The sequence below is a fragment of the Bos grunniens genome, chromosome 2 (assembly GCF_055505025.1).
Source record: "Bos grunniens cultivar Pamir isolate PY7600 chromosome 2, Bosgru_T2T1.0, whole genome shotgun sequence".
NCBI lineage: Eukaryota > Metazoa > Chordata > Mammalia > Artiodactyla > Bovidae > Bos > Bos grunniens.
Genome location: NC_141166.1, coordinates 51,735,653 through 51,758,512, shown reverse-complemented (window position 1 = coordinate 51,758,512; position 22,860 = coordinate 51,735,653). Strand labels below are relative to the sequence as shown.

The window sequence follows — 22,860 nt, the reverse complement described above, 5'->3', positions numbered from 1 at the left end:
CACATAAGCACATCAGGTAAGTACCTAACTTGGAGATGCTCCCTGAAGCAGAAGAGGACAGCACAGTCTCAGGGCCCAACACCAACTGAAAAAACATTCAAACACACTGGAAACCTGAGGATATGCAAAACACTCTCATATCACTCTCATCTTTTGGAAATGAAGATATAAAAAATTCATAAACAAAGTCAGGAAAAGAAATCAGTGCTTTTACATATTATTTCAAATGTCTATCATTTCCTTTGTCTAGTTACCTATTTCAGAGTTGCATTAATGCATATTTTAAATGACCTAAGACATGCAAAGAGTTGACTCACTGGAAAACACTCTGATGCTGGGAGGGATTGGGGGCAAGAGGAAAAGGGGACGAAAGAGGATGAGATGGCTGGATGGCATCACCGACTCAATGGACGTGTTTGAGTGAACTCCGGGAGTTGGTGATGGACAGGGAGGCCTGGCGTGCTGCAGTTCATAGGGTCGCAAAGAGTCAGACATGACTGAGTGACTGAACTGAACTGAAGATGTATCAATGCCTTTAAGAATAAAATTAATTCTCATTACACTTCAATTTAAGGTTTCCCAGTTGAAGCCACTAACCTTAGGAAAACAGATATGTAAATAAAAGCAGGCTAGTAGCCAGAAGAATTCAGTGGGGGTGGGGGGAAAATACAAACATATTAATGAAACATATATTGAACTTGAACAGAGGGGAGGGTCTTTGAAGCACAAAGTTCAGCAACCTAAAGCTACGTAGGGCCCTTCTGTGACAAAGCATCGGTTATCTGCAGCTGTATTGGATCCCCACTTGAAAGGTTTATTTAAACTTCTATAGATAGAATAAGCAAGGTCACTGCCTTACCATATTGAAAAGTTTTATCAAGAAAATGTCACAACCCAGTTGAAGTCATTCATTAACAATTATAATTTTTAAGTCAGCAGAGAAATTTAAAAGACTATCATTAATTCAACAAATGTTTATGATATACAGTACTAGTTTGCTTGGCTACCACAACAAAATACCACAGACGAAGTAGCTTAAACAACAGAAATTTATCTTCCCACAGTTTTGGAGGGCAGAAAACCGAGGTCAAAAGCAGCAGCACTGGCTCTTCCAGGCCAGTCTCCTTGGCTTATAGATGGTCACTTGCTTCGTCTTCACACGGTCTTTCCTTTTTGTGTGTCTGCATCCTAATCTCCTCTTGTTATAAGGACACTAGTCATATGGGTCAAGGCCCACCTTAATAACCTTATTTGAATTTAATTATCTCTTTTAAAACCCTATGTCCAAATACATCCCATTCTGAGGTAATGAAGGTCAGAACGTCACCTGTAAATTTTGAGGGGGCATAATTCAGTTCATAACATACCTAATCTGTGCCTAAGAGAACAGCATTGAAACATGTATGTTACCATATGTAAAACAGAGGACCAGTACAAGTTCGATGCATGAAGCAGGGCACCCGAAGTCGGTGCCTTGGGACAACATAGAGGGATAGGGTGGGGAGGGATTTGGGATGGGGGGTTTCAGGATAAGGGGAACATATGTATATCTATGGCCGATTCATATTGGAAAAAAAAAAAACAAACAAACAAGAGCAGAACATCAGTGTTTCACCCCATCTTGATGGTACTTAATTTTTCATTAGTATCTTTCACATGTTAGTTACACATATGTAGTAATTTAAGGACCGATAATTAACAGGCATCAAACCTAATGAACCATGGACTACAACTGATAAATCATGCAACCATACCGAAAGAAACAGAAGCAAACAGGAATGAAATGAGAGGTACAGGAAAAGGAATGAGCTACTTTGCATGACTCGATGCTGGAGCTTTCGTACAGCACAGAGAGTGGGTGACCTTCATTCCAGTCACAGTGCCTACAGGTTCCCAGGTGCCCACCCAGAAGCTCATGTGCTTCAACTGCAGTAATGTTGTTGAACAGCACTCAACACATACAATTTAAATCAATCCAAGCAGGCTTTCCGTACTTAATATTCCATACTATAATATTGCTGCTTCCCTCCCTTTAACTGCTTGGTCCTGCAACTATCTTTACCAAGTAGAGATTTCCAGGATCCAGGAAGAGTCATGTCAGTAATCACCACATTACCAGTCTGTCCAGATCATAAAAGTCATGTTAGGTAGCTTCCAGTTATCCTCCCAGACTTGCAATCCAAAGCCTTAATCTTCATCATTTCTTTGGTTCCTCCATTTTGGAGCATGAGTTGTATTAATTGCAGGATCAGAATAGAAAAAAAATAACTTATTTCAGGCCAGAGCTTAAATTAACTCCATGAAAACAATGAGTTAAGTAGTTTTAAAATATCAGTAACAGCAGGAATGAAGGGCAGGATAACAATACACCATTTCTGAAGGGGAATTTAGAAATAAATGTCAAATTCTTTGCCTTAAAATTACATATTTTTGACCCATAATTCCATAAATAGAAAATTTCCCCAAAGATGTGCATTAAAATGTGAGTGCCTTTATATTCATTACATGATATATAGCATCAAAATCTGGAAACAACCTTAACACTTAAAGTAAAGAAATTATGGAACATTCAAAAGACAGAATACTAAAAATATTTATGGATATGGAAAATGTTTCAACTATAATTGAGTTTAAAATTTTTAAACTGTGCAAAACAGTGCTATACCATGACCCCAGAGTTTTCAACTATACCACATTGATTTTGGGTACGCACTACATATGAATTTATTTATGTCCTGATTTTAGAATTCAATTTTTTCTTAAGATGAAATTACACACAATAAATCTGTTAAAATATACAAAAGCAACACAATATTGATAGTAAAACAAAAATGAGTGAATCTTGGAGGTCAACTAGAACATTTTAAAATTCTCCACACAAGAGCACCTGATGCCACAGCAGATACATATTTTCCTTTCATCCAGCTCAGTCGTTCTCCAGATTTCATCTACATAAAAACCTCTGCCCCATGTAACACACAAAACTCTTCTACACTCTTCTTTATGCCTGAGTCAAAGGATTTTTTATGGGTGCTTTGATTTTAACCTCCAGTGACTACTATATGTATATACATATGTATATATATATTTCTTTAAAAGTGTATATTTTATATAAAATGTACATTATGTGTTCCTTAAATATATATATATTATATATATTTAATTATATATGTATATATATATGTTTCTGAACATGTGTATATATGTGGATATGCATACATATATCCTTCATATATATTTTATATACACACACATATAGCATATATGTGTATGTACTTCTCTGTGTGAGTGTGTGTTCCTTAAAAATGGACTATCTGGATATACACCAGAACAATAATAGAACAGTAGGTTGATTTGTTATTCTCTTGTATTTTTCATTAATCTGCAATCAGAAGAAAACATTACTATTTCAAGAAGATAACAGACAAGGCTTTTTCTTTTTCTTTCCTATATACCTGATCATGTTACAAGAAAATCAGAAAAAAAACAATATCTCTTATCTAGCATTTCCCAAGTTAATGATCCAGAACCACTCTACCTAAAATTCGGTCCTTCAACCGCAGTGGGTGTTAACTCCTGTCTCTCTTAAGAGGCCTACTCAGAATTGCTTGTCCATACATTAGATAACCTCAAATTGTTTTGCTTCTGGAATTCCTTCACTTTTTATTTTTCTGGTCTGCTGCCTCTGAGCCTGTTTTCAGTCAACCAGCCACTTCCTCTTCTAGCATGCTGTTTCTATCTGCTTTTTAGTGAGAAACTAGATAATTACATCATCACTGTTCCAAATTTAGACATGCCAATCAATCATTCCAAATTTAGACGTGCCAATGGATGGGGTTTACCATTGTACCTATTGCCTCAACACACGTGCTTTTATTTTAATGCATAAACTTGGACATACACTTTCGTTTCACAAAGGCCTTCTTTGTCCTCCACATTCTTTAAAAGCTGAGTGTGTTGAGGATGAACTTTGTGCCTGGGACTGCCCTAGTCCTCTACAAGACTAACCCTTTGAACTCTCACAACAGCCTTAAGGGGTAAGGAAAAGAACCCCCATTTTACAGCGTGGATTCAGGGTGTTAACCCAGGCACGATGCTTCTCACAGATATGTTATCAGATAACTGGCCTCAGAGAAAGCGAGGTACTTTTAAAGAAAATGATCTGCCTAAATTTTCTTATCATTGTGCAAATAATAATCTTGTATATTCACAAGGACTCAATTTTCATAAAATCTTAGCAATCATAAAGACCTTCAAAGCTATCTCAGTCATAGAGTCAAACCCTTTTGTAAATAATAGATAATTTCCACTTTTCACATTATAAAAATTAACTACTTGTTTCACAAAGGAAGAGACCCAGTGAGTTTACAATTCTGTTCTCCATTCCCACATTCAAGGCTTTCTTAACATATGAATCGGAGAAGGCAATGGCACCCCACTCCAGTACTCTTGCCTGTAAAATCCCATGGATGGAGGAGCCTGGTAGGCTGCAGTCCATGGGGTCACGAAGAGTCGGACACAACTGAGCGACTTCACTTTCATTTTTCACTTTCCTGCATTGGAGAAGGAAATGGCAACCCACTCCAGTGTTCTTGCCTGGAGAATCCCAGGGATGGGGGAGCCTGGTGGCTGCCGTCTATGGGGTCACACAGAGTCGGACACGACTGAAGTGACTTAGCAGCAACATATGAATATATGTTGAATTAATATAATGGTTTAAAACATGTGCTTTGAAAACTGGCAGCCCTGGTTTGAGTTCCAATTTATGAGCTCTGTGGCTCATAAATTGGCTCATAAATTTACGAGCTCTGTGGCTGTAGGCAAAGCTCTCAACCTCGCTGAGTCCCAGCTTTCTTACTGGCCAAACAGAAGTAACTGTACCCACAACCTCTGAGTCTTTGCAAGGATAAATTAAATAACACATGTGAAGTACACAGTACCTGTCACTTAGTAAACGCTTAATAGATGTTCTTAACATTTATAAAGTTTCATACCAGTTCAGCATTCAGCCAGATGTTCAGTTTCACGAAATAGGCCTTGTATGCAAATCAAGAGTTCATTATAAAAAGCCCTTCAACTACAAACCCCTTCAGAATTACCTATTAGGAAGCAAAATGCAGAATGCTACTAATTACATTTCTGAAATCAGTAAGTGCTTAACTAGAAGATATTTTTTAAGGTAGGCTAATTTTAGCCTCAAAAGATAATTTTTCCTTTGAAGCAAAAATGAGATACTAGGCCTGTTGCTCTTGTTAACCTAGTTTTTCAAAAAATACACACAAATTCTAACTTTTGAAAATCCTACTGTTCTAATTTTTGACTCTACAGTTTCCTATTGTCATCATCCTACATTCAGTTGCACACACTGAGAGCCTGGGACTCAGCCTCTCACTTGTAACGAGGTAACAGCATGTGTCATAGGGTCTTGTGGCTATTACATGAGATATCATAAGGTGCTCCATGTAATGCTTTTAAACAGTATACAGAAAGCACTTGCTGGATGTAGCAGTTATTCATTAATTATATAAATCTTTCTTTATAAATTGAATAGCAGAGACGAACTGTTCACATCTGGTAGTCTATGCAATTGTGGAAAGCACAAATCCCGAACTGGGTAATGATTATGAAGAATTATAGATATCACTGTTAAGCAAGTTATCAATATTTCTTAGCAATAAACCTGCACTCCTTCTGGATAAAATAGCACAGGGATTCCAGTAAGAAGGCCAATCACATTATAACTTTGAAATGGCATTTGGAGGCTTTGCATTTCCCTAACAGACACTTGGAGAAGTCAATGGCACCCCACTCCAGTACTCTTGCCTGGAAAATCCCATGGACAGAGGAGCCTGGTAGGCTACAGTCCATGAGGTCACTAAGAGTTGGGCACGACTGAGTGACTTCACTTTGACTTTTCACTTTCATGCATTGGAGAAGGAAATAGCAACCCACTCCGGTGTTCTTGCCTGGAGAATCCCAGGGATGGGGAAGCCTGGTGGGCTGCCGTCTATGGGGTCACACAGAGTCGGACATGACTGAAGCGATTTAGCAGCAGCAGCAGCAACAGACACTTGCAATTACTAATCTCCGAATTTTGGAGTGGTGATTATTTGATGTTTGTTAGGATCAATGTTTGAGTTCAAAGAAGTATAAGACATTCCTTCTTATACAAAGCACAGGATGTGTGTAAGGCAGTGGTTCTCATCCTAGCTACATATAAAAATCAGCTGGTGGACTGAGGAACAGGTGATCCCAAGGAGGGCAATTCCCTGAAGAAACTCAAGCCAATAAAGACCGGGTCCTGGAATGGGGCCTCAGCATCTGTAGTGTTTTGTTTTAAAGTTTCCCAGATAATTCTAATACACAGTGAAGACTGAGAACCATATGTTATGAGGAGAAACAAGAGAAGCAGGGAAGAAAATTCTGGGAAAAGAGATCAGGCCATTTTACCCCATTTTGTAGATGGCCTTTTCACTCTGCTGTTTTCTTTGCTGCACATATGTTTCTAAGTTTGGTGTCGTCCCACTTGTCTATCTTTGCTTCTGTTGTCTGTGCTTTTGGTGTCCTACCCAAAAAAAAAAAAAATCATTGCCAAATCCAATGTCAGGAAGCTTTTCCTCTATGTTTTCTTCTAGGAGCTTCATAGTTTTAGGACTTTACATTTAAGACTTTAATCCATTTTGAGTTAATTTTGGTATATGGTATAAGGTGAGGGTCCATCTTCATCTTTTTGCATGTGGATATCTAGTTTTCTCAACACTGTTCATTAAAAAAAAAAAAGACTGTCCTTTCCCTAATGTGTAGCCTTGGAACCCATGTTAAAGATCATTTGACTAAATACTTGATGATTTATTACTAAGGCCTCTTTTGCAACATACATAAAGCAAAACTGTACTCCTTTTGTATATATTATTTTGTAATCTACTTCCTTCATTTAAAATAGATAATTGATGATTACTTTCCCTTGTAATATTGTTTTTTCCTATTATTTTAAAGGCTTTACTCTGAAAGTAACACATGCTCAATGCAAATGAGAAAGGTAAAGAAAAAAGTATAAGTAATCAGTAACCCCACAGCCAAAGTTAACCACTGCTAACAGTTCAGTACATTTATCCAGAACATTTTATTTTTTGAAAATGAAAATCATTTTTCCAGATGGTAGTCTCATATCCTACTATTTTCCACCCACTACACTTTTGGTACCTGACCTAGAGCTACAAATGAAGCAGCATCTAGACCAGTGCCTCACACACAGAAGGCACTCAAATACTTGTTGAATGAATGGAATGAATGAAGAGATGTGTGACCTCAATTAATTGAGTTAGTCCAGTTAAGAAGCAAACAAGTACAAAAATAACTACGGGACAGAATGGTAAATGTTACAACAGAGCTGTGATAGGTGCACCAAAGCACAGAATAACACTCAAAATGCCAGGTCACTTCCTCCAAAAGAGATGGTGCCTACTTTGAGTCTTAGACAAGGACCGCAAGAAGACGTGCAGGTGAACAAGCAAAGGAAGAACGAGCAGGAAGGGCACCAAGGCAACAAGCAAAGGAAAGGGATAAGAGAACAGCATAGGAGGAAACAGCAGAGTTCATCTCCAAGGGAAGATAAGAGTGAGTGTATATTTGTGCACCTCTGTTTGTGCACATACGTGTGTGCATGTGTGATCATGTTTGAGGGACTAAGAAGTGTGTGGCAGAATACCAACTCAGGAAGCTGATAAAGCATGAGGAAGGCAAATCATAGAGGGCTTTGAATGTACCCTCAAGAATTTCATCTTCATCTTGAAAACTATGGGAGCAACTAAGGCATTCAAGAATGAAAGTTACATACTCAATGTGGTACACAGTTCTCTGGCTGTTCTTTGGGTGGGCGACAAGACTGGAAGCTGTGAGCAGTTCTACTGCATGATTCTAAGTCAAAAGTGATGTGGGTCTGACTCACCCAGCACAGAGGTGTGAGAGGGGAAAGGAGAGGACAGAGATCAGCTATCAGTTATTAAGGAGGAAGAGTCATTAGGGCATAGTGAGTAATTAGGTTTGGTTACTACGAGGAGGAAGAGTCCAGACAACCCCCAGTTTTCTAAAAAGCAGGGTCACAAGAGAAAAAGCAGTTGACAAACAAAAAATGTTAAGTTCCACTGGCTACACGTGGAGTGTGAGGTATCTGTGATGCGAGGAAGGGGAGGGCTCCAGAAGAGGAGGCATAGAGAAACTGAACTGGGAGCAGAGCACAGAGTTGAGAGCAGGGAGAAAAAAAAAGAGGGAAGGACAAAGACAAAGAGCAGAGAACATGAGCATGAGACAGGGGAATGAGGAAGATATGTCTGGGAAACAGACTGGGAAGGGAAGTGGCCATAGAGTGATATTCAAGAAAGGAAGGAGACAGCTCACTACCATAACAGCAGAGGTTGTAAAAACTAATCTTAAAAAGAAAAAAAAGGAGTTTTAAGAAGAAAAAGGTGATTAAAACAATATGACAGAGGAAGATACTTAGAAAAATAAAGAAAAAACTATAAGGTCAGTAAAAAGAGTAAAAAGTAGAAACTCTCTAAACACAGGAAGACAAATCCCTGAATCACTTAAGAACTGGATGTCTTTCATCATACCACTCTATCCTATCTCTTACCAATACCGAATACAGCATCTATAATTTCCCCACCTATATCACACAAAACATGACAAAACTTTTAAATTTCATAGAAGATGTGATTGTATTCTAGATTCAGATTCTGGCACCATTGTCCCTGTGATGATTTGACTTCTTTGATGGGCAGAATCCACCCAGATCTCAGTTACTGCAGCCTTTTGTTATCTTGTAAAGGGGAGGATACGAGGAGAAAGAGGGAAGAAAGGAAAGGAAGGGAAGAGGAAGGAAAGAATGCAGGAAGGAAGGAAGAGAAAAAGAAAAGAAGGGAGAAAGAAAAAGAGAGAAAGAAAAATGAGAGGAGGGAGGGAGAAGGAAAAGAAAGGAGAGAAAGAAAGAGAAAGAAAAAACTTAAAAAGAAGGGCAAAGAGCAATTCAGAGAGTGAGAAAACCCTCTTGAAGCTCTACCAGAAGACCTCACACGGGATCAAACATTTCTGTTAGCAAACTAAATGGTATTTTCAGAGCTCTCCAGAGCCTCCCTCTGAGTTGCTTGCCTGTTTCCCGACTTTAATGTTGGCCAGCGGGATTGAGCAGTCAGACAGAGCTTCTCATTATGTCAGAGTACAGGGAGGGTGGCCAAGCTTTGCACCATCATACACTGCAGATGCAATCCCCCCAGGCTCAGAGAAAAACTATGATTCTGGAAAAGCCTCAAGCCCGTGCCCTCTGCCAGCATTACACAAATGAGTGTTCATAATAGAAAAATAAACTCAGCAGCAACACTGAGCATCCTCCCAGGGCCCAGGGTGTGGGTGGCAGCCTTCCTCTGCAAGGGACAGAAATGGGAAGAGAACACGTGGGATGAAGCACCCTTAATTATTAACGCATACTCTGCCCTATTTTTAGACAGGTTTAATGAATGGAATGATATTTTAACTTGGTAACAAAGACTGGGACCCAGCATCCAAAGTAACTATTAAACAAGAATAGAAAGCTCAGTGTCCACCCCTGGTCCATGTGATTCCACATATAAGTTCAGAGAAATTTAGCAGCTTTACTTCTACTTGTTTCCTCATTAGGAAAGCAGAGCTAATATTAAATCCTCAAACAGAAGATTTAAATAAACTGCTATTATTGCCGAAGTGGTGCCATGAAAGATGGGTAACTATCATTACATCATCAATCTCTGGTGATAATGTTCAGATTAGCTCATGAACAAAGGCCCCATGTTTATTCTTAGAAAAAGTTAACACTATACAGATTTTACTTATTAATATACCAATATGCTGATGTTGAGACCTTAGCCTTGAAGTAGAATTGCATGCCACTCTCCAGGGAAAGAAAGTGGCCTATTCCATCACAGCACCTGCAGAAACGGTCTCCAAATAACTGTCTTAAAATTATAATCCCATGCTAGGCAACATCTTGTCAGAGAATTTGACATAAATGTCTTCTAAGATACGGACCAAATGTTGGATGAATTTAGTCACCTCAAAACTGTAGTATAACCATAAATGCATGGCTTAAATAATTTGATATTGTTAGGAGATAAAAATTTTCATACAAAACCACAATTCTATTAGATCAGTGTATTTACTAGGTGGTATTCTCAGGAGTACAGAGCAGTAACATCTATCCAAAATGCACCAGCTTTAACAGAAGTCCTTGGGTCTTTCATGACACTTGTATTGTTATATTAGCCGTCTAGTAAAATGTAAACAAGCCTTAGTTTTTGTTTCATTTTGTTTTTTTAAAAAAGGTATAGTCTTGGAATTACAAATTAACAAATGGAATAGTTTCAAGGACCATAATGTTTGTGAAACCCCGCTTACTATGTTTTGTCTTTAAAATGGGAAAGTGCACGTACACATTCTAAGATTGGGAAATATCCACTAAGACTACCATTACCACATTGAGCAATAGAGCTATATGCATGAAAGTCAGTTTGCTCATATTCTCTAATATAATCCCATCTCTCAAGGGTGTATTACAAGGAACAGAAACAAATCCCTTCTTACATTCAAAACAACAAAACACCCAATTTCCTGCTTAGACTAAACACCAGGAAGAGTTAAGGCATGTCAGATCATAATTCTGACAAATATTTCCTCCCACATTTAAAAAAAAAAAAAAAGAGCCACATGTAAAAATAGCTCTTTTAAAGGAGATCAAGAAAGGAAAAAAAGGGTTCAGGATGGGGAACACAGGTATACCTGTGGCAGATTCATTTCGATATTTGGCAAAACTAATACAATATTGCAAAGTTTGAAAATAAAATAAAATTTATAAAAAAAAAAAGAAAGGAAAAAAAAGTCTCAAAACATAAACACAAAACCATGATTCTGTTTCTTTATATTTCTGAATTGATGGACTAAATAACAATGAGCTTTATTCCCTTTACAATAAGGGGAAATTATGAAAATGATATTATAGAAGAATATGTAATGGCATGGGGAAGTGTTCATAACACCATAGATTGTTAAAATAATAAAACGCTTATTTCAAGACAACATATACATTAAGGTCCTACTGTTGCTGCTGCTGCTAAGTCGCTTCAGTCATGTCTGACTCTGTGCGATCCCATAGACGGCAGCCCACCAGGCTCCCCCGTCCCTGGGATTCTCCAGGCACGAACACTGGAGTGGGTTGCCATTTCCTTCTCCAATGCAGGAAAGTGAAAAGTGAAAGTGAAGTCACTCAGCCGTGTCCGACTGTGAGACCCCATGGACTGCAGCCTACCAGGCTCCTCGGTCCATGGGATTTTCCAGGCAAGAGTACTGGAGTGGGGTGTCATTGCCTTCTCCAATTCAGGTCCTAAGTTTATCACAAAGAATACACATACACACACCACATAAAAAAACTCCTGCATCCATATAAACCCCAAAGGAAAAAGGAGCAAATTAATTTTTCTCATAGGTTACCTCTAAATGGCTGGATTGCTAATAAATATTTTCCTCTTTATTTTTCAGGATTTTCCTATTTTCTACAATAACTATGGCATTTAAAGTCAAAGTAGCATCTAACCTGTTTCGAATATTGTGAAAACTAAATGATATCATTCTCAGGGGAAAGCACAAAACTCAGTACCTACACATAGTAAGTAAGCTGAGCACCAAAAAATTGATGCTTTTGAACTGCGGTGTTGGAGAAGACTCTTGAGAGTCCCTTGGACTTCAGGGAGATCCAATCTGTCAATCCTAAAGGAAATCAGCTCTGAATATTCATTGGAAGGACTGATGCTGAAGCTGAAACTCCAATATGTTGGCCACCTGATGTGAAGAACCAACTCATTGGAAAAGGCCCTGATGCTGGGAAAGATTGAAGGCAGGAGGAGAAGGGGACAAAGGAGGATGAAATGGTTGGATGGCATCACTGATGCGATGGACAGGAGTTTGAGTAAGCTCTGGGAGTTGGTGACAGACAAGGAAGCCTGGCATGCTGAAGTCCACGGGGTCGCAAAGAGTCAGACACTACTGAACAACTGAACAGAACTGAACTGAAACACTAGTTTAAAATTTTATGTAAAATAAAGGTAGTAACTTTTATTCTGGTAATCTTATTTAAATTCTTTTTTCCTAAAGTATAATTATACTGGGAGTTGTCCTCAAGAAACATGAAATTTACAGAGACAGTGAGTCCCTGGTATTGTTTTGCTTTGTTAATCAGAAGACAGTATAATATTATAAATTAGTAAGCTCCTAGAAGAGTATACTAAACATACTTTTCAAAATGGTGCTTTGTTTTCATGCTTTGTGAGAAGCTATAAGAAGGTTTGTCAAGGGCTCAAAGAGGGAGATATAACCACCCCTAACATCTATGGTCCTCAAAGCTATTTATTCTCAAAGACACTGTTATAATTCAGTGGTGTTAGAGTCGGACAAAACTGAGTGACTTCACTTTCACTTTTCACTTTGATGCACTGGAGAAGGAAATGGCAACCCACTCCAGTGTTCTTGCCTGGAGGATCCCAGGAATGGGGGAGCCTGGTGGGCTGCCATCTATGGGGTCACACAGAGTCGGACACAACTGAAGCGACTTAGCAGCAGCAGCAGCAGTAGAAGGATACAGCTAATTTCAACAGGGACTAATAAGTGATCAGGAGAGAGAGCAAAAGAACCCACTTCATGGAATTACACAGTAAAGAAAGTCCCATAGAATCAAGATATTTAATCCAAATCCTTTCTTTCAAACCACTAAACTAAAAAAATTCCAAAAGAAAATAGCCTTGGGATGTGAAGGAGCAGACCAAAAAGCCAGTGAACACTTAACACACTCAAGTTTGCCACTGCCCTTTCAGGAATCCAGGAGGGCCCACCCACTTGACCCCCAACCTTGGGAAGTGGGACTTGTAAACTAACAAATAATCCACAGAAACACCGGCGAGATGGCAGAGCAAAAGGTAAAGACAGAAATGTACCGTTTCCTTCTTCTAATAGTTGAGTGATACTCTAACCTTTGTTACTATAACTGAAGTTCATCTGCAGAGAAGATTACAAGGAAAGAAGAGCTAGGCAGTCCAGGGGAAGGAGGTGGCTGAGAATTAAGAGACCCAAAGGACTTACAAGTAAGGGCAGAGACACTTCACAGCCAGGGCTGACTCCACACAAGAGCTCTTTCTCTCATACTGTCGCCTCCACACTCCACTACAACCACAGCAGAGCAGGAGGAGTTAGCAGCAGCCCATCTTTCTCACACTCAGCACACTGAGGAAGATGCCAAATAAATAAGTAAATAAACACAGGTAGATGAAGATGGTCAAAACATATAAACTTCCAGACATAAGATAAGAAAGTACCATGGATATTATGTTCAGCATGATTAATATAATTAACACTGCTGTATGGTATATATGAAAGTTGTTAAGAGAATAAATCAAGCCAATCAAACCAGTCAATCCTAAGGCAAATCAACCCTGAATATTCATTGGAAGGACTAATGCTGAAGCTGAAGCTCCAATACTTTGGCCACCTGATGTGAAGACCCAACTCATTGGAAAAAGACTCTGATGCTGGGAAAGACTGAGGGCAGGAGGATAAGGGGGTGACAGAGAATGAGATGGTTGGATGGCATTATCGACTCAATGAACCTGAGTTTGAGCAAACTCTGGGAGATGGTGAAGGACAGGGAAGCCTGGCGTGCTGCAGTCCATGGGGTCACAAAGAGTAGGATACAACTGAGCAACTGAACAACAACAAAGAGAATAAATCCTAGGCGTTCTCATCACAAAGAACAAATTTTTTTTCTTGTTCTTTTATGTTTTATCTATATGAGATGATGGATGTTCACTAAACTTATTAACCTTATTATGGTAATCATTTCATGATTGTCAAATCATTATGTTGTATATCTTAAACTTACACAGTGTTGTATATCAATTATATCTCAATAAAACTGAAGAAAAAAGACACACACATAAACACACAAAAGACATAGGTATCCAATTGCCTGGAACATCCCATTCATTCTCTAGACTAGGCCCTCCTTGCAAGGATTTTATTTAACTACTTACTTTGCCAACAAAGGTCCGTCTAGTCAAGGCTATGGTTTTTCCTATGGTCATGTATGGATGTGAGAGTTGGACTGTGAAGAAAGCTGAGCGCTGAAGAATTGATGCTTTTGAACTGTGGTGTTGGAGAAGACTCTTGAGAGTCCCTTGGACTGCAAGGAGATCCAACCAGTCCATTCTGAAGGAGATCAGCCCTGGGATTTCTTTGGAAGGAATGATGCTAAAGCTGAAACTCCAGTACTTTGGCCACCTCATGCAAAGAGTTGACTCATTGGAAAAGACTCTGATGCTGGGAGGGATTGGGGGCAGGAGGAGAAGGGGACAACAGAGGATGAGATGGCTGGATGGCATCACTGACTAGATGGACGTGAGTCTCAGTCAATTCTGGGAGTTGGTGATGGACAGGGAGGCCTGGTGTGCTGCGATTCATGGGGTCACAAAGAGTCAGACACGACTGAGCGACTGAACCGAACCGACTCTTGATATGCTCTAAGAACACTTCAGCTAAAACAAATTAAAACAAACAAACAAAATTAAACAATATTTGTTCAAAGGCTGAAGGATGGGAGCATCCCTCTCTCTCTTTATTATTTTTGGTCTTTCTTCCCTGTTTCATACTCCCTCACCTGTTGCCTGGGCTTCCCAAGAGGCTCAGTGGCAAAGAATCCACCTGCCAATCCAAGAGACACAGGTTCGATCCCTGGGTCAGGAAGATTTTCTGGAGGAGGAAATGGCGAATCCACTCCAGTATTCTTGTCTGGAAAGCCCCATGGACAGAGGAGCCTGATAGGCTACAATTCATGGGGTTGCAAAGAGTCAGACATGACTGAGGTGCTTGACACACACACCTGTTGCCCAGCAATGATAGGTGATATACGTGCCCACAAACTATATTCACAAATCTGCTCTCATTCAATGCAGAGAATTCCTTCAAAGCATTTTTTAAAGATTTATTCCAGTGAGAACCTTCATATGCAGCTGGTGGGAATGCAAAATGGTGCAGCCACTTTGACAAATAGTCCAAATTTTAAATATAAGTATTCATTTACTACATAACCCAGCAAGAGCACACCTAGGTGTCAACCCAACAGAAATTAAAATATATGTCCATATAAAAGCTGTACAGGAATGTTCATAACAGCATTATTCATAATAGCCAAAAAAGTGGAAAACAACTCAAACGTCCATGCTGGTGAATAGTTAATATATGATATGCCGTACAATAGAATACTATTAAGCAATATAAGGAATAAAGTACTGATTTATACTGCAACATGCTGCTGCTAAGTCACTTCAGTCGTGTCCGACTCTGGGCAACCCCATAGAGGGCAGCCCACCAGACTCCTCTGTCCTTGGGATTCTCCAGGCAAGAATACTGGAGTGGGTACTGCAACATGAATGAACCTCAAAAATATACTAAGGGAAAAAAGCCAAAACCAAACCAACACACATTATATGATTCCACTTATATGAAATAGTCAAAAAAAGCAAATCTAGAAATACAGAAAGTAGAATATTTGTTGCCAAGGGCTGAAGATAGGGGAAAGGATTAACTATAAATGGGCATGAGGAGTTTTATGGTGATGAAAATGTTCTAAAACTAGGCTGTGGTGATGCCTGTACAGTCCTGTAAATTAACTAAATACTATTGAATTATATAGATAAAATCAATGAGTTTTATGATAAACTATACCTCAATACAGCTGTAAGAAAAGTGCGCAGTGCCTAGACTACCAAAAAAACAAGGTTTATTCTACTCCTACTGCACTCCAAGTCTAGGTAATCCCTATACTTAATGAATTTAAAATACAGTGGAATATTACACAAAGTTTGTTTTTTTTTTTTAAAGAGAAGCTTTAGGGAACTCCTTGGCAGTCCAGTTGTTAGGACTCACTTTCATTGTTGAGGCCTGGGTTCCATCCCTGGTTGGGAAACTAAGAATCCACAAGCCACATTGTGCAACCAAAGAAAAAGAGAGAGAAAAGCTTTAGCCTTCTGACTGATTTGTTTATTAACCAAGAACTGTGTCTATAATGCAAGAAAACCAACCACAATCAACCAAGACTAATTTTTAAGATGTTATCAGACAGCTGATATTACTTAAAATAGTAAATCATCTAAATATCATTTGCAGATTGTCTCAATTCCAAACTCTTTAGTACTCTAACTGTCCATATATTGATATAATAAAGAAAACAAATTTACTCCAAGTATACAACTGGCTTCCAAGGTAAAGATAATTACAAGAAATAAATGCACTATGATTCCGGATTAGCTCTTCTAAGACTTCACTTAAAGTTAATATGATCCAGAAAGAAAAACACCAATACAGTATACTAACGCATATATATGGAATTTAGAAAGATGGTAACGATAACTCTGTATGCAGGACAGCAAAAGAGACACAGATGTATAGAATAGTCTTTTGGACTCTGTGGGAGAGGGTGAGGGTGGGATGGTTTGGGAGAATGGCATTGAAACATGTATATTATCACATGTGAAACGGATCACCAGTCCAGGTTCAATGCATGATACAGGGTGCTCGGGGCTGGTGCACTGGAGGGATGGGATGGGGAGGGAGATGGGAGGGAAGTTCAGGATGGGGAACACATGTACACCCGTGGTAGATTCATGTCAATGTATGACAAAACCAATACAATATTGTATATTAATAAGCCTCCAAAAAAATAAAGTGGAAAAAAAATAAAGTTAATATGATCCCAATAGAACTGAGAGACAATTTCATGAATAACTTTTTCAAATAGGTAGAGGTTAAATATTTGAATCTGGGTGGAAATTTTAAATTTCAAGCCTAAAATAAAATCCTGCTTTCAAAACATACATGACCATTTGAAATGATATACATTATGATTTAATGCTTAAAATAAAGACATGCAAATCTCTTAAGAAAAACTAACAACCAAAAATGTTGCAAAGTAAATAGAGTAAAACAAATGTTTGTGTTTGAGAGTAACATTTGGTACAAAACGTGAGGATGAGCACAGAATGTCCCAGAAACAAGAGGTACACACTGGTCAGAAAGCCAATGTGCCTTTGTTACCTGACAGGCAGCATACGGGCCGGAGTTTTCCCAGACTACCAGTTCCCATGATGCAAGGCCAGTGGACAGAATTATGGTGACTTTCCTGCCCCTCACTAAAAAGCTCCAATGTAAGTAAATTACTCCCACAAACCACTGAGGAAGATGTCCAGAGACATGGCCAAACCTGCGAACAGTTTACAGAAGACTGACTCTTGAGAGTCCCTTGGACTGCAAGGAGATCCAACCAGTCCATTCTGAAGGAGATCGGTCCTGGGTGTTCTTTGGAAGGAATGATGCTAAAGCTGAAACTCCAGTACTTTGGCCACCTCATGCGAAGAGTTGACTCATTGGAAAAGACTCTAATGCTGGAAGGGATTGGGGGCAGGAGGAGAAGGGGACGACAGAGGATGAGATGGCTGGATGACATTACCGACTCGCCGGGAGTTGGTGATGGACAGGGAGGCCTGGCATGCTGCGATTCATGGGGTCGCAAAGAGACGGACACGACTGAGCGACTGAACTGAACTGAAATAGAAAATAAAATTACATAGTCCATTAGGTGTCAGGCCTGTTAAAGACTAGGTTATCAAACTGAAATTATTAAACTCTCCAGCAACTTCATCCTCAGCCAGAAGACAAAGGATTGAGGATGAAAGGTTGGGGATGAGGGGTAGGGGGAACAGAGATGAAGTACATTTTTCTTTCTGATGTGGTAATTTAAGGGTGTTACCAAAGTATTCTCTTTGAAAGAAAATTTAGGTGGAAAAAAATGCATTCAAAAGCAATTAACATCAATAGCAGCAATTAAATGTTGCCACACTTTTTGGATCCTCATCATATTTAATCTTACATTACTTATTTTTGAAGGTGTCAGAGAAACTGCCCTTCTTGAACAAAATTTCAGAATTTTGTTATTAAATTTAATTTAATTTAATTTAATTTAATTTAATTTAAATTAAATTAAAATTTAATTTTAAAAAATTAAAGATACATTTTACTTACACAAACAACAAAAACTTTTCATATTTGTAACGCCAGAGAGCAGAGCTATGACCTTGACAAAGATCTTGACTCTTCAAAAAAAAAAAAGAAAAATGACAGAAACTCTGCCACAAAGTTGAAGCAGAAATAGAGATGGTAGATTAAAATAAGTACATTCAAGATATTTCAGAAAAATCTGCTTGAATGTTTCTAATAAGTTCAGAATAGATAAGATAATAAACAAAAATTCAGCTATGTCTTTGCTACTAATGGAAATACTTTATTTTTAAACATTGGGTCTCTGAGTATCTGAATTCTCAATCCAATTATCTTTCAAAGAGTCAATCAGGGAAGTCAGTGTACTAGGTACTGTCCATTCCCTTTTTAAAATATATGTTTCTTTTGCCTGTCAAAGGTCTCGTTCAGTCGCTAAGTTGTGCCCACTCTTTGTGACCCCATGAACTGCAGCATGCCAGGCTTCCCTGTCCTTCACTATCTCCTGGAGTTTGCTCCAATTCACGTCCACTGAGTCAGTTATACTATCAAACTGTCTCATTCTCTGTCATCTGCTTCTCCTTTTGTCTTCAGTCTTTCACTGCCTCAGGGTCTTTTCAAATGAGCTGGCTCTTCGAATCAGGTGGCCAAAATGCTGGAGCTTCAGCTTCAGTCCTTCCAATGAATATTCAAAGGTCTGTTGCTCAGTCACTCAGTCGTGCCCAACTCTTTGTGACCCCATGGACTGTGGCCATCAGGCTTCTCTGTACATGGATTCTCCGGGCAAGAATACTGCAGTGGACTGTCATTTCCTTCTCCAATTCAAAGGTCTAATTGGCCATAATTCAGGTGAGAGACTAGAGGAAGAGCATTTTCTTGGTGCTTTCAATACTTTTAAGTCAGTGAGATTACAAGCAGATTTATACAATAGCCAACATTAGCTACTAAATATGGGAAGGGTGGGGGAGAAGGTTATTTATTTATTATTCAGAATTAGTTTCCCTCTATAAGCATTTATGACTGTTCAGTGGTTATATACCTAGACCTAGAGTACAAAGACAAGCTGCTCATTGTCTAAGAAAGGAAAACCAGCATGTAAGCAAATACATTACAATTCAACTCTAAGTTAGAATTGAGTTGGTTAAAGGAGGTAGTGACTAACCCCTCATGCTACTGCTAAGTCACTTCAGTCGTGTCCTACTCTGTGTGACCCCATAGATGGCAGCCCACCAGACTCCCCCATCCCTGGGATTCTCCAGACAAGAACACTGGAGTAGGTTGCCATTTCCTTCTCCAATACATTAAAGTGAAAAGTGAAAGTGAAGTTGCTCAGTTGTGTCCGACTCTGTGAGACCCCATGGACTGCAGCCTACCAGGCTCCTCCGCCCATGGGATTTTCCAGGCAAGAGTACTGGAGTGGGGTGCCATTGCCTTCTCCACCCCTCTTTTTCCCAATCCATGGCTTCAGCGATGGCTCACAGAAATCATTGCTTTTGTGTTCAGTCCTTAAGGATGTTTAGGAATTCATCAGGTAGGGAAAGGCATTCCAAGCCCAAAGTCATGAACATCTGAGAGCAGGACTTGTCCTGGAAAATGGCCTGAGTAAGCCAAAAGGGTAGAGATGCAAGCTGAGGCTGGACAGAGAATTAGAATCCAGATCATAAAAAAATACATATGCCATGGTGACAAGTTGGCAGCAGAGGGCTACCAAAAATAGGAATTTTCCACTAATGAGGTGATCAGATTTCCATATTAGAAATAGCATTCTAGTAGAAGTGTGGAGGATGGTATTGAGAGAAGAAAACCTGAAGACAATTGTAATGACCCTAAACGACAGAAAAGATGGTATAGATATTTAAAAGGCAGAATTTCCAGAATTCAATATTCTGTTAGGTGGGAAAGAGAAGAAGGGCAGTTATAGAAGGGACAAGTTTAGGAACAAGTTCCCAGATGTCTTGGTCCAACTGGGTAGATGGTGTTGCCATTTACAAAAACCAAGCACATGAGGGAAGGGCATGCCTACAGATCGGTGGGTAGGAGTAAGTCCAAGATAGTCTTGGACATTCAAGATATCCAGTACAGAACTAAATATATGAAATCCAAAAGTTTAATGTTACTACAACTTCCCAGTATATTTTTGTATGCAAAACTCTCTTCAGGTGACAGATAAAGTGATTCATGTTTATTCATTTCATATATTCTGGTGCATGTTTCCAAGATGTAAGTCTGTCTACTGAAGATTCCATAAGGCTTCTGTATGTGGAGGAAATAACTCTAGATTCAAAGTCAACACTCAGATTACAAATATTGGCTTTGCACATGCTCTGCGATCTCCAGTGCTTGCCCACTTTAACCTTCTGTAAAATGTAGATGCTTTCTGCCCAGCACTACTAGGAGGGTTAAATAAGGTAAATGCATGGAAAGGTGCAGCATGATACCAGGCACACTGTAGATGACCAATGAAAGTTGACAGAATACAACATATATCATTCTATACACTCAAAAAGTTTGTGAGTTGGTGAGAAGATAAGATGTGTATAATAACAATGATATAATGTAAAAGATGATGTATGCCTCTAAGGAGATAAAAAGAGTGACAGCTGGTCAAAGGAGGGAGAGGCCACTTACAAAAAAGATATAAGGAAGAACTTTCATATAAACTGGACCTGAAGAACAAGTAGGATTTAGACATGCAGAGACAGAGAGAGAAGGGCAGTCCTTTCCAGGTGCTGGGGAAAGGCAGGATGGCATCAGCTTGGGCAACTGTGATCAAAGAAGCTGGCTTTATATTAAGGCTCTGACACTCACTAGCTACATGACTTTAGACAAAATATTCAACCCAAATGAGGATAACAGCAATTATCTTTTAGTCATCATTAGGATTTTATAAGATAAAATAGGTTAAGTCTCTTAGTGCAGGACACATGGCAGCTAGCATCATATTTAGCAGAAACCAGAGACAGGAAATCGAGGGAAGGCCAATTTGGCTACGGCACACAGTTCACAATGCTGAATAGTTTGCATAAAGTGGAAAATAGACTATAGAGCTTAAAAAAGAGAGAAAGAGGATTTGGGACTTTATTCCTTAGGCAAGAAAAGCCACTGAAGGTTTTACAGCAGGAAAGGAAGATGTATGTCCTCTATCTTTCCCAATATGACTTTTTATTTATAATACAAGGAAATTTAATTGTAAAATCATGTGCCTTCCACCACCCATGCTTGACTGCACACAGAAATTCTTAATGACAGCATCCAGAAATTGAAAAGACTAATTCTAGACTAACTTAAAAAAAAAAAACTAGCTGAAATAGCAGGTGCTTGCACGTATTTTTTTTACTTTAATTATATGTGAGTGTGTATGTGTATGTCCTGAATCACTAAAAAAATACAAACCCCTTGGGCCATGACAGCCCCAGAAACTAGTACAGTTCTGAAACATGAAACGCAGAGAATATTTATTGATGTCTTGAATAATTTTTCTTTTTATCAATAACAATTGCAATATACTGGTGATGATTATGAGAAATGCTGATTAACTTTTTCCATACATACATATATATGTTTACATATACATATATGGAATACATTTTTACATACACACATGTACATATATAGTAATTCTCATGCATTTACATTCTATCAGTATTACTAATATAGTGTATCAAGTATATCAAGTACTTTTTATACTTGTCACACTCATATTCTTTTTATAGCATGTTGCCCCCAAATCTTAAGTCCTTATTCACTCTTCATTTGCCACTGAACTCCCACTGGAGTTAAAAATCATCAAATTTCCAATTCAGATATGCCTTGACTTTTCCTCCAAGGAGCTTATTTTGCTTTATAATTAGTCTCAAATTTATTAAGTCCTTGTGAGACAGTAGGTATGAAATAATACATAACCTAACTGGCCCGTAAGACAGAGTAAATATTCTTCCTAAAAGTTTACCCTCTCAAGAGCTTATGGCACTGAGAAGGCCATGTGTTTTGTATGTCACTCAAATGTTAACCTGATGTTAACATTTGGACGATGTTTCTTCAACTATTCTGTATCACAGTAATTCATTTTTTCCAAGCATTTATTAAGTACCTGCCATTTGCCAGACATTATGAAAGGCTGAACCAGAGATCAAATTGCCAACATCAAATTGCCAACTAGAGGAAAAGCAAGGGAGTTCCATGGGAAAAAACATCTATTTCTGCTTCATTGACTATACCAAAGCCTTTGACTGTGTGGATCACAACAAACTGTGGGAAATTCTTCAAGAGATGGGAATACCAGACCACCTTTCCTACCTCCTGAGAAACCTGTATGAAGGTCAAGCAGCAACAGTTAGAACCGCACATGGAACAACAGACTGGTTCCAAATGGGGAAAGGAGTATGTCAAGGCTGTATACTGTCATCATGCGTATCTAACTTACATGCAGCGTGTGTGCATGCGTGCTTAGTTCTGTCCAACCCTATGGACTGCAGCCCGCAGGCTCCTCTGCCCAGGCAAGAATACTGTAGTAGGCTGCCCATTTCCTGCTCCAGAGGATCTTCCAGATCCAGGGATTGAACCCACATCTGAGGTCTTCAGCATTGCAGGCGGATTCTTTACCACTGAGCCACCTGAGAATATCCTTATATGCAAAGTACATCATGCGAAATGTCAGGATGGATAAGGCAAAAGCTGGAATCAAGACTGCCAGGAGAAATATCAATAACCTCAGATATGCACAAGACACCTCCCTCATGGCAA

General features: G+C 39.0%; 1 protein-coding gene across 5 annotated transcripts in view; it reads right to left on the bottom strand.

Annotated features, from left to right (window-relative positions):
- Nucleotides 1-22,860, bottom strand: part of HECW2 (HECT, C2 and WW domain containing E3 ubiquitin protein ligase 2) — a 433,106-nt gene that overhangs the window by 308,459 nt on the left and 101,787 nt on the right. The window contains exon 1 of one of the 5 annotated variants that reach the window (XM_086348462.1): nt 17,573-17,665. The exons of the other annotated variants lie outside the window; for them this stretch is intronic. The gene's annotated coding sequence lies outside the window, so the exon portion shown is untranslated. Of the gene's footprint in view, nt 1-17,572; nt 17,666-22,860 lie in introns of those variants that run through there. 5 annotated transcript variants of the gene reach the window in all.